The sequence below is a fragment of the Neolamprologus brichardi genome, chromosome 8 (assembly GCF_056152115.1).
Source record: "Neolamprologus brichardi isolate AB-2024 chromosome 8, ASM5615211v1, whole genome shotgun sequence".
In the NCBI taxonomy this organism is placed as follows: domain Eukaryota; kingdom Metazoa; phylum Chordata; class Actinopteri; order Cichliformes; family Cichlidae; genus Neolamprologus; species Neolamprologus brichardi.
In genome coordinates this window covers 22,521,021-22,533,919 of record NC_142111.1, presented here as the reverse complement: position 1 = coordinate 22,533,919, position 12,899 = coordinate 22,521,021, and positions in this window count along the sequence as shown.

Below are 12,899 nucleotides of genomic sequence, written 5' to 3'. Positions count from 1 at the left end.
ATATTTATTTACATAAATTCTATTTTTCCCCTACCATCTCAAAACTGGCCACTGTGATTTACCGAGGGCCGTAAATTAAAACTACTTCCGCCTCAACCAACTACAACAGAAAAGTGCTGCTCACATGTCAAGGTCAAGGTAACTTTATTTATACCCATAGGCAAGGTAAATTTGCTTTACAGAAAAAATGACAGCATTTGGCATCCCTTTAAAAACACACATACCTAGTAAAGATATAAACCTCACTGTGGCACATATATAGTATTTTTAATATTTCGAATCAAAAACAGTTCTTATTTAATTCAGTGACAGCAACGGGGACAAAGCTGTTTTTATAACGCTTTGTCCTGCATCTCGGAAATAGAAACCTCCGTCCTGAGGGAAGAAGCTGAAATTCACCCCTTAGCGGATGGGAACCATTTTTAAGGATTGATAAAGCCATCCTCTGTACCTGCTTGGAGTACAGGGAGGCTAAACAAGACTGTGGCTCACCTATCAGACGACTGGACCATCTCACTATCTGATTTAGAGTTTTTCTCTGTGACAGAGGTCTGACCAAACCATGCCACCAAACAAAAGGATAAAACAGACTCAATAAAAGAAGTCTGTGTAAATGTAACAATTTAGAATAACTCATTTGAAGCTTATTTAGTTAATGAATGTTGTTACCTTTAATATATGTTATGTTTTGATGACAGAAACCACATTTCTGCAGAATGAGAAATCTTACTTTTAACATATTTTATTGTTATTTTGAACATTTTATTTGTTTTTATTATTTTAGAAGTACCGCTAATTAACGTGAATTAAGATTTTTAATAACTGAATATATTTAGAGGATGCAAAACTAAAAGATATAATGTTAAGATTTGATGTAAAGTAAAAAAAAGTATTTTCAGTTGTGAAAAATGTGTAGAAAAACATATCTCTTATGAAAGTGCACTCATCCTCCTTAGCACCTCTGACTCCTAGAACCAACAGATTTGATATTTTCTGTAATATATTCTGAAACATGTTGTGTTTTGACAGCCTTTTACACAGAAAACACAAAACAGTTTTTATGTCTCGTTGCATTAGACATGAGCTAATATTTGTGGACCTGGTGGAAACATTATGTGTCTATTTAACATTTTCACAACCTCAAAAAAATTCGTATCAATTTTGTATCAAAACTAAACTTAAATATGTTTGTTTAATTTTTAAACAATAGCTACGTCTGATCTAGACGTATGATAAAGTTTTTCTTATTTACTGTAACCTGATTTTAGATTTGACAATATTTACTATCTAGAGATCTTTTAAACCTGCTATCATCAGAAAATTAAACATTCACTTTTCAAGCAGGTTGAAGGAGACATATTTTTAAAAACTGTGATTGGCTGACGAGATTTAGCCGAGAAAATGTGATCTGTGGATGTCAGGTGGTGGGCAGTGATTACCTTATGAATACTTATGTGTCTCATGCCTGTTTTCTCGCCCTGCTGCAGAAATGTAAATGAATATGTCTGAAACATCTATGAAACCCAATGACCCTCTGATCGTGTATGCATGTTTAATTTCCCCTAATTTTATGTTAACTCACAACTTCAAAAATAAGTTTGTGCTCATCCCACAGAGGCAGCACCTCTGCCTTTTTCTTTGGAGGAAAACAAAGTCACATGACTGCCAAACAACCAACAACCTCGTTAAGTATGGATGACCTCCCGACCAGAAATGCAGTGCGCCCATCAAGCCCTCTGCAACCGAGGGGGCACGTGTCTCCTCAAATTGAACATTTTGAAATATGTATGCTCCATGTTGTGAGGCTCCCACTGCGTGTGCTTGGTTTTCCTGTGGATGTGACAGTGCTGGGTCTCATAAAACACAATGCACTCGAGATTCATTTCTCAGCTGCCGTGCTGTGACCTTGACAAGCTTCCACCAGATAATAATGTGTTGATCAAGGGTGTTGAGAGTTTCACGTCATAGGGAAGAAGGATGTCTTGATGCGCAGAAGTGGTTAACTATAAATAGAATCAAACAAGAACTGGATCAATTAATTATGAGCTCTGGATTCCCCCGCAGGGTCTTTGAGAAAGCCAAAGACGGGACGGACAACAGGAGACGACGTCCCTGTAAACACTGCCCTGCTACTGAAATGCACCATGGGGTTTCCAGAGTTTGCCCCTAGACTTTCTTAAGGTCTCTCTACAGTTTAATGACTGCTCTGTCAAACTCTATAAAGCGTCAAACTCAGCCTGAAGTAGACATAAATATGGTGTGAAGCAAAACAGGCCTTTACTATATGTTACTTTAAGCTTTAGTCCTATAACTAAAGCATAAAGTACTGTATGCCTAAAATTTACATAAAGTAGTTCAAACTTTAGTATATGTTGATTATATGTTTGTGCATGCAGTCAAGCACAAACATATAATCAGTATATGGATTTATATACCATATGTGCATTTCAGTCATCTCGAATTCCAACATCTAAATTACACACTAAAGTAAGCATCGCTGTTTGGCTTTTATTTTGTGCCTGAAATCATCGCTCCACATTCATAGTGAACAAAAACGATTTATGTTTATTTTCTCATACCTGAAAAAAGCGATTTGAATATGAAGTCCAGAAATGAGCTGGTGGGGTTAGTCGCCATTGTATTATATGAGAAAAATAGGAGTTTGGACGTTCTCCCTGCACCTCTGTGGGTTTTCTGCAGGTACTCCAGCTTGTTCACTTAGTCCAAAGAAATGCATGCTAGGTTAATTATAACCTGTGTTAACCTGTTAACCTGTGTTAGCACTGGGATGGACTGGCAGTCTCTCCATGGTGTACCACACCACTCTGCCTGTGTCAGCTGGAATAAGCTCCATGGGAACCTAGTATGATGAACCTAGACCCCATCCTTCTTAAAATATCTATGCACACATCCATTCTCTGGTGCTTATCTAGGTTCAGATCGTGGGCACAGCAGTTTAAGTAGTGACCCAGACTCTTTCAGGTCATTTTCCCAGCTCTTCAGGGGGGAATCTGAAGGTGTTCACAATCCAGTCTTTCCAGTTTACCAACAGAAAAAAAATTCTCAACCTATTGCTATGGGAGAGGCCTGCCACCCTTCAGTGGAAGCTCAGTTTCACCACCTGTATCTCATTCTTTCACGCGAAAGGATAAAAAACTGCAACTTCAGCGGTGGAGGCATTCCAGCATGAGTCAGAGTCTAGTCGTGATGTGGCTGTGGGCTGTCAGGAGACATTCTACGTCTCTACACTAAAAGTGGGATTGTTGTGACATTTGATTTTGCTGCAGGAAGCTTCGTTGTTTGAGTTTCAGCACCATCCAGTTTTGAAGCGAGTTGTTACTGGAAGCCTCTGTAGCATTAAAGCTGCTCGACACTTATTTGGATACGAGTACATGAAAGTTAAATAAAAAGTCAATGAATGATGTATTAATTTATCAATTATTACCTTTCTGATTGAATAACCAGGTGGTTCTTACTCCTATAATCCCATACTGTTAAAGCTGCTGGTATGTCAAGACGTCCTCCTGCTTTCACTCCCAAGTCATCGATCTTTAAGATGACCAAGCACCTTTGGGTAACTAAATGTAACCAGCAATTAAAAGCAAAACCCCCCAAAAAATCACTGGGAAAAAAGTGAAACGGAGTGCTATTGTCCCCTGGCTGATGATTATTTCTTGTGCGTGAAGGCAATGATGCAATGTCCATAATAGTGAGATGCATCTGAAAACACAGCATTATGTGAAGGCCCCCAAAAAGAATATGCTGGATAAGCACAAATCTGTGTATAACTATGATATAAATGTCAATAAACAACTAAGATGTCCAACTATCAGTGTTGGGAAGGTTACTTTTAAAATGTATTCCATTACAGATTACAGAATACATGCCCCAAAATGTATTCTGTAACGTATTCCGTTACGTTACTCAATGAGAGTAACGTATTCTGAATACTTTGGATTACTTAATATATTATCATGCTGTTTACAACTACATGAATGTACTATTGCTGTGATTTATTACTGTTACTGAAGGTCCGCGGCTCCGAACCGTAGTAAAGGGACCTCTGGCTAATACGGTGGGTTCTGTGTCGGGCTCGTAGCCGAAAACTAGCTTTACTTTGTTGTCTGGGTCAACTTTGCTAGCGAGAGACAGAGAGAGGCGTTGAAAGGCTGCTCCAACGGAACTTATTGTTTTTGGAGGAAAACACGAACACAGTGTACAGTCGAGTCTTAATAGCTTACTTACAACTGGGCTCGTCAGGCACTCTTCTTGGCTGCAGTGGTTATTATTATATTTACATGCTTCCAGCTCCCGTTTTTGCTTGATGACAGCTCGTACTTTTCCTTTTTCTCCCTCCCTCGCTCACAGACACATAACGTGTATGGCAGTCCATTCTCACTGCAGCACGGACTACACTGCCTATGATGCTACATTCTTTAGAGCTATACCGGTAGCATTCTGCCTGTTAGCTTAGCACAACAACAACAGGCGCTCTCTCACCCAGAACACACGCAGAGAGAGCGTCACCCTGTAACCATGGCAACCGTAACGCTGCCGCTGGAACAACAGAACGTAGTTGTCAAACAAAACCCAAACAGTCCTGACCCGCCACAATATGAAACAGGGAAGTACCGCCGTGTAATCCATTTATTTCAACAAAGTAACTGTATTCTAAATACCACCTTTTTAAACGGTAACTGTAACGGAATACAGTTACTCATATTTTGTATTTTAAATACGTAACGGCGGTACATGTATTCCGTTACTCCCCAACACTGCCAACTATTTATTTTTTATGCAACTAGATCATCATTTTTAAAGTACAATAATTAAAAAACAAACAAACAACTATTGCATATTTTAACAAAAAGCCCTTAAAAGTCTTAAATGTAAATCGGTGCAGGAACACTGGGGGATATGCTTAATCAGATGAGCCTGGATGAGCCCCATAAACAGGATATTTCTATCCACGTTAACACACTCACTAATCTAAATCTGACTCTTGGCTGGTTATAAATTCCTCTTGTCTGTCTTCCCGCTCATAACAAAAAAATGAAAATGAATAAACTTGTAATAAAGAACCTCAAAACAAAAGTGTTTAACTCAAGTCTGAAACCCACTTTTGTGCCTTTATAGACGAAGACGTCCGCAGTGACGCCTTCAGATAACGAATAGTTTTAGAGCATGAGCTGTCTGGCTTATGTGGCAACTCATAAAGCCTTACCCAGATCTATCACATGTACTATGAATATTCATAAACTGTTCTTGTTTTACATTATTAACATACTCATTCCACCCAATAATAAGATTTATGATGGCTTTGTGACACTCAGAGTTTAAAACCAGCAGTTGAAAATTTGCTGGTCACCATGGTAATGCCACATAAATTAAGAAAATGCTCCAGAAAAGCTGCAATAAATAAAACACATCGCGGCTTAAGAGACAGCTCTAATTAGATTTAACTTCACTGCAATTTAGCACTGCACTGCTGGGTATTAAGCCATGACTAAATCTGAACACCCCTAATTAATTACCTAGGGCTTACTGAGCATCTTGTGCTTGCTTTGTATTTTTGTTTTGTTTAGTTTTATTTTGCCTTTTCAAGGATGGTCAGCTGTATTGTTTTCCCTCAGTCCTTGTCTGCGGCTGTGTTCACTTCCATCGTGTTGTTATTCTCACATTTTGTGGAGTAAAGAGAAAACATGGAAGGGTGAGCTAAGTGAGGAGGAGACAGGAGGGGAGCAGTGTTTGTGGGTTACTCAAAACCGCGTGACTGAAGGCATTTTCAGGTCTGAGCAGAATTCATTAAGACCAACAAAAACAGAAAAAGCAACAAAAAAGTCTTTTTTAATAGTGGACATAAAAAACATAACTGTATAAAATAAAAATACAGATTGCAGGAATCCCTCCTCAGTGTCACGAGCTGTGTTATTGTGGATAACTGCTACACAAACACACAAGCCCGGTTGAGCAATTTAAGTTAATACTACCAAGCTGTGAAAGCTACAAAAAGGTGGATGTCTGCACCGGCAGATTACCAGCTACCGTGTTAACATAATGAGAAAACAAGATGCATTTGCGGTATTGTTTAATAGAAAAAATGTCCTTGCACTTGCACTGTATGGTGTTTTTAGGAGGCACCAAACCTTACTCTGCCCGTAGTTAAATAAACTACAGATTCCTGTTAGCAGCATGTAGAATAAATAACAATAAAAAGCAAAGAAATAGCAAACAATACAACCAAATCTAAAAATACCAACTATTCAAATGTACATGTTTTATACAGAAGTGCTCTCTTTGAAGACTACCACAGTGCTATTGTCCAAATACTTGTAAATCTAACCATATCCAAGCCTGATTATTACATCTCCAACTAAATATCTTCAAACATCTTTTCAGACAAATTTAGATTAAAGTAGCAGCAGGACTATAGAAATTCTCCCCCTAGAATTTCATTTCATTTCATTTCTGACTCAAGGACTACAAACTGGAACGTGTGTCATAAAAGCACTTGAGCCCACACCCTGCGCTCTCATCACGAGTACCTTCTGAAGGATAATTTCATCTGCTATACCACAATTACATTACTGAGCATGCGAAAAGCTGAAAGCTGCCTCTGAAGGCCTATGTTCAGGCTGAAAGCATTTCGAATGTATTAGTAAGACAAATCACACTTAGTTCGAACGTACTGTCTCTTTCAGGGACCTGTTTCCACTTGTCTATAGATTATTTTTAATCTTCCTAAGTGGTCCAGGTTGTGTCCCTGTAGGATCAGAACAAGAGAAAGAGAAAACTTGTTGTGCAGCTTTCGGATTACTCCGCTGCCCCGCTGCATGTACACATATTATTAAAGAACTGTAGTCAGTGTTGGGGAGTAACGGAATACATGTACCGCCGTTACGTATTTAAAATACAAAATATGAGTAACTGTATTCCGTTACAGTTACCGTTTAAAAAGGTGGTATTTAGAATACAGTTACTTTGTTGAAATAAATGGATTACTTTCCTGTTTCATATTGTGGCGGGTCAGGACTGTTTGGGTTTTGTTTGACAGCTACGTTCTGCCGTTCCAGCGGCAGCGTTACGGTTGCCATGGTTACAGGGTGCCGCTCTCTCTCTGCGTGTTTCCTGGGTGAGAGAGCACCTTTTTGTTGTTGTGCTAAGCTAATAGGCAGAATGCTACAGGTATAGCTCTAAAGAATGTAGCATCATAGGCAGTGTAGTCCGTGCTGCAGGGAGAATGGACTGCCATACCCGTTATGTGTCTGTGAGCGAGGGAGGGAGAAAAAGGAAAAGTACGAGCTGTCATCGAGCAAAAACGGGAGCTGGAAGCATGTAAATATAATAATAACCACTGCAGCCAAGAAGAGTGCCTGACGAGCCCAGTTGTAAGTAAGCTATTAAGACTCGACTGTACACCGTGTTCGTGTTTTCCTCCAAAAACAATAAGTTCTGTTGGAGCAGCCTTTCAACGCCTCTCTCTGTCTCTTGCAAGCAAAGTTGACCCAGACAACAAAGTAAAGCTAGTTTTCGGCTACGAGCCCGACACAGAACCCACCGTATTAGCCAGAGGTCCCTTTACTACGGTTCGGAGCCGCGGACCTTCAGTAACAGTAATAAATCACAGCAATAGTACATTCATGTAATTGTAAACAGCATGATAATATATTAAGTAATCCAAAGTATTCAGAATACGTTACTGTCATTGAGTAACGTAACGGAATACGTTACAGAATACATTTTGGGGCATGTATTCTGTATTCTGTAATGGAATACATTTTAAAAGTAACCTTCCCAACACTGACTGTAGTCTTATTTATCCTCAGGTTGTTGCTGTATTTTCAGATCAGATCACAAAGCTGTTCCCCAGCTAATGGCATTCAGCCATGTCAACATGCACCTGCCTAAATATGAATGCATGTGTAGTTCAAAGGGGAATGCAAAGATAAAAGCAGCATCTTGAACTCGGCCCACTTTGACGATTAGCATTAATGAACGACTAGCATTTTTATTATATAGAATCATGTTGCCTGCCTTTGATCACCACTCTGCACTGGATGATTTATACTTGAAAGGTTTTTGCTGCAGCTATCCCCTCGCAGCTTTATCATATCTTATCCCTGCACTGAATTTCAGTGCATAATCAGATGGGTGGAATATATGTTTTTGGAGACTAGACAAGACATGACTGTAAGTCACTTAACTTAAATCGTTGTTGATAATTTGCTATTAATCCGAGCAGTCATTTGGTGTGGAAGGATCATGTCTCTTTTGCTTTCAGTGATGACAAAAGTTTAAAGCTTCACCCTCTTCATTTAATGGTTATGCTGAATATTAATAATTTAATCTGTGCTGCTCCACACGAGCTTTCTGTCCATTCCTCGAATAGATGGATCCGGAAAAATCAGCAGCTTTATCTATAGAGTACGTTTTGTGCATCATTATCAAGTCCCATTGTTAGCTGCTGCCCGAGGGCATGCTAGCTGTCAAAAAATAATTAGATGGGATGGTTCTGTATGAACTATGGATAGTTGGTTTTCTTAAAAATACACATTTTAAAATGTTACTGAAACTTGAAATGCATATTATTTTGTAAAATATGTTTTGCTATATCAGGGATATTCAATTAAAATGTAAGGACGTCCAGTTATAGAACATTTCCTCCATCAAAGGTCCAGAATACATTATAATTCAATGCAATCTATTTTGAAGTGTCATCCTTCAGTGCATGAACCTCTTCTAAGGTCTTTCTTTTTTCCTCCTGCCTTCATTTTTTTTCTCTTTTGAGTGCGGCAGCTTCATTTACAACATCCTTTGTCCAGTATATCTACTATTCCTCCTCTGCACACGTACAAATCATCTCTAAAGCACTCAGCCTGTGCTGTTCCTCTGATATACTTCTAATCTAGTCCATCTAAATGGACTAGATTAAATGGGGCAGGGATAGCTCAGTAGGTAGAGTGGTTTCCCCATGGTCGGAAGGTCGGGGGTTCGACTCCACTGAACAGCTACCCTGAGATACCCCTGAGCAAGGTACCGTCCCTACACACTGCTCCCCGGGCGCTGCATTGGTGGCTGCCCACTGCTTCACTGGGTGAATGGGTTAAATGCAGAGGAGTAATTTCCCTACGGGGACTAACGCATACACATTTACATCCTGATGACTCCCAACCCATATCTCAGCATCTTCAGCTACGCCACTTCCACCTCCTGTCTTTTTGTCAGGGCCACAATTTCCAAACCATACATCATAGCAGGTTTCCTTTCACTTTTACTGCTATCCTGTTGTAAATCACTCAGGACACTCGTCTCCACCAGCTCCACTCTGCCTGTCCTCTCTCCTCCACCTCTCTTGTTGATTGTCTGCTGCTTTACAAGGTTGACCTCAGGTATTTAAACTCATATACCTTCACTTCCAGTCTTTGTATGTTCACCTTTTCTCTTGTCTCCTTCTCGTTTCCATACGTATTCTTTTCCTTATACTGACTTTCATTCCTCTTCTTTCCAGCTGGACCTGTGCCTGTCCAGACTCTCTTCCACCTGCACCCTGCTCTCACTATAGATGACAGTATCATCTGCAAACATCATAGAGACTCATGTGTCAGCCTGTCCATCCTCATCACAAGCAAGAAAGTGCCCAGAGCCTGTGCTTGAGGTAATCAAACCCCCACCTTGAACCCAGTGTCACCCCTACCACACAGCTCACCGACCTCCCATACTTCTCTGCCACTCCTGACTTCCTCGTGCAGTTCTGCAGTTCCTCTCTCTCCCCACCATATGCTTTTCTTGATCAACAAAGACACAGAGCAACTCCTTGTGGCCTTCTCCAAGCTTCTCCATCAACACTCTCAAAGCAAACATCACATCCGTAGTACTCTTTCTCAGCATGGATTCCCACTGCTGCTCCCTGGCTCTCTTCTCTCTTTAGCTTCAACAACATGAGGGATAAATCATGTTGAGCGCCAGTGTAGTTACTGAAAGATGGGGTCTTCTGAAAAGAATAAACTTTCACTTTACACGTGTGCAGTTTTTCTATAGAGCAGCCACAGTAAGAAGACTGGTGTCAAGAGGGAAACTGGAAGATGCAGAGAACACATTAGATCTGTGACCAGAATATTAAAATGAGCTTAGAATTACTCCCTTTACTCTGCCAAACCATCATGCTTTATAACACACTTTTATGTTTTACACCTGGATATAATTTACAATAAGGAGCTACGGTATAATCATACATTAAAGTGTACAGTCTATAAGCTATTACTGCCAATGCTTGAAGCTCTAAAATGCCTCAGGGACCACACGTGTGTGTGCAGCCCAAAACCTCCAGTATAAAAGATTCTTTCATCACATATATGTGGGCTATGAAACTGTTACCATTTCTGGATGTTCCCCAAGGTTTAGGTAGATGTTATGATTATATGTCACATGAATGATGAACTGCTGTGGTTTAGTAATGTGGTTCAAAGATTCAGTCTGTTGCTTATGTGGGTTCTTTAAATTAAGGTATTTTCTGTAGATTTGTAGAAACAAAGTGAGTTTTATGTGATGCTGTGACTGTTTGTTTTTATTTGGAATATGAGTAAATATTTTCCATTATGAAAAGATCCAGGTATGCAGTGCAAGATACAGACATTTCATCTGCTATACCACAGATGGTATAGCGTGGGTTAATCTTCATTGTTCAACCTAAACCAACAAGATGATTGCTGCAGATATTCAGCACCAGAGAAGCCAAAGGTTGCTTCCAGATTAGATACATTTAGCACTTTAGGTGTTTTAAGTTCTCTTCCTTATGCTGGATATATAGCGCTCCAGTTTTTGCAGATCAGCGCATAGTTTTTGCAGATGGGCTTCAGTCTATAACAAGTGTGTTGCTTGTGCATGATATGCTATGCAGAGATTTAATGCTGTTTTGCTGTAAAGCTTGTTTGAGCAGAAAAGAGAACAGCTACATCAGCATAAACACAAAAAAGAATGCAGGTTTTTCCCCATATTTCTAAAAGTGGCCTCAGCTGCAGCAGACAGCTACAGCGTGTAGACGTGCCTCTGCAGAGCTCTGTAGGGCATGAATACTGGACCATGTTTGAGCCATTTTCAGTGTGACACTTGATTGACACATGATTTCGGTTCAGCTACCTTTCATGTCTGATGCGCAGTGGCTCAGTCACACTAGAGTAAATATGGGATTGAAACTTCCTTGCGACTAGGAAGGTTGTTAAGCGGTGATTGCACTGAATTTTTCCACACTGGGTGGCTGATTGCAAGTTCTTGAAGGATGACGGTTTTGCAGACTCAACCATTAAGCAAGGTTGGGCATTTTTTGTTGGAAGGCAATTGCATAAGTCGCCTGGCAGGAGACTGCAATTGCTCTCAGACAGATTGGGAAAAGTTTGCCAGTAACTTCCGTCTAATTTATAAACACAGATTGTCACAATCAATCTGAGTGAGTCAGTGAAACAAACTCATCTGCAATGTGTCGCTTTGCAATAAGGGACTTGACTCAACTGGATGTCAGCTGGTTGTATTCTGGTCATATTCTGACTATTAAAGCAACGTCATTGTGCAGTTAAATTGCCATCTTGCAGCAACTATGTCACTTTAGGGGAATTTCCTTTGCAGTTATATGAATTTCTGGTTAAACTGAATGTAAGTAATGTAAGTTCATCTGGCCACAGATTTGCAGTTTTCTCTGATTCGTCACAGTCATTATCACAAACACATGTATTTGCCAACTTGAGCCTGCTGATAGCAGACTGACTTCATCTTGCCATTTTATTGCCGTTTTGAAGCCAGCAACTCACTGCCAAGCAACCACTTCAAAGTTCATTGCACACGGTCGCATACATTTTGGTCCTGCCATGGTCTCCAGCTGGTCACTAGTGTAACATCAACTTTATTAATGTCAGTGCTTTGCTCAAGACGTCTCTCTGCTCTTGTCTTTACACTGTAAATTGCTGTTATTCTGAATCTAGTTTAGCCATAGCTGCTTGTGACCAACCTCTAAGTCATTGTTTCCCCTCGGGGAGCCCACCCCATGCTTTATGGATCACCAAACTCACAACTCATTATTTAAATAATTCAGTAGTGATAGCATGTAAATGATGAGCTATGTAAGTCACCCTGGATGAATCTAGCTTTCCCATGAATAATGCAGACTGCAGCAGGATCCCAGGACTCTGGACACAGCACTGCCTCCATATCACCCCACCCCTTTATCATGCATGGCCCTTCTTTCATTCATCCCTCCTTTTTACTACAGTTTTATGTATTATTACATTACTCTTTGGTTATCCACTCTCTTTGTCTCGCTGCCATCCAGTAAACCTTCTACGTTTTTTCTATGCTTCACATCATCAAGCTTTTTTTTTGTCTGCCTGACCAGTTTCCTCTGTGAAAGCATTAAGAAATTATTCACAGTGATTATTTCCCTCTGCCTGGGCTTACATTGGGTTCTTGGCTGATACATGAGGAGCACCAAGGTCAGCCAAGTTGCTGCTGCTGTAACTCCCATATACATCAGTGAATATAAATATCCTGCTGCTTTGCCTGGAGAAAGCAAAAGTGTTACACATGAATCAGACTTCGAAGCCTCTACTAGTTAGTACTCGCATAACTTTAGTCCTCAGTTATGGGATAATTAGATAAAGCAATGTCAAAGCAAATCAAAATGTGTTTTAATTTTCTTTAAAATATAATTAAATCTTTTTAAAATTCTAACCCTAACTCCCAACATTACTACATTCCAGTCTAGACTCCTATGATTTTAATACAATGTTTGAGAAGATATTTGCAGGCTGCAGAGGTGCTCAGAATTTTTAATGAAAGAAAAGTCCAAACAATTACTGGAATAATCATTAAAGTTAACAATAAACCACAAAACTAAAGTTCAGGACCACTAT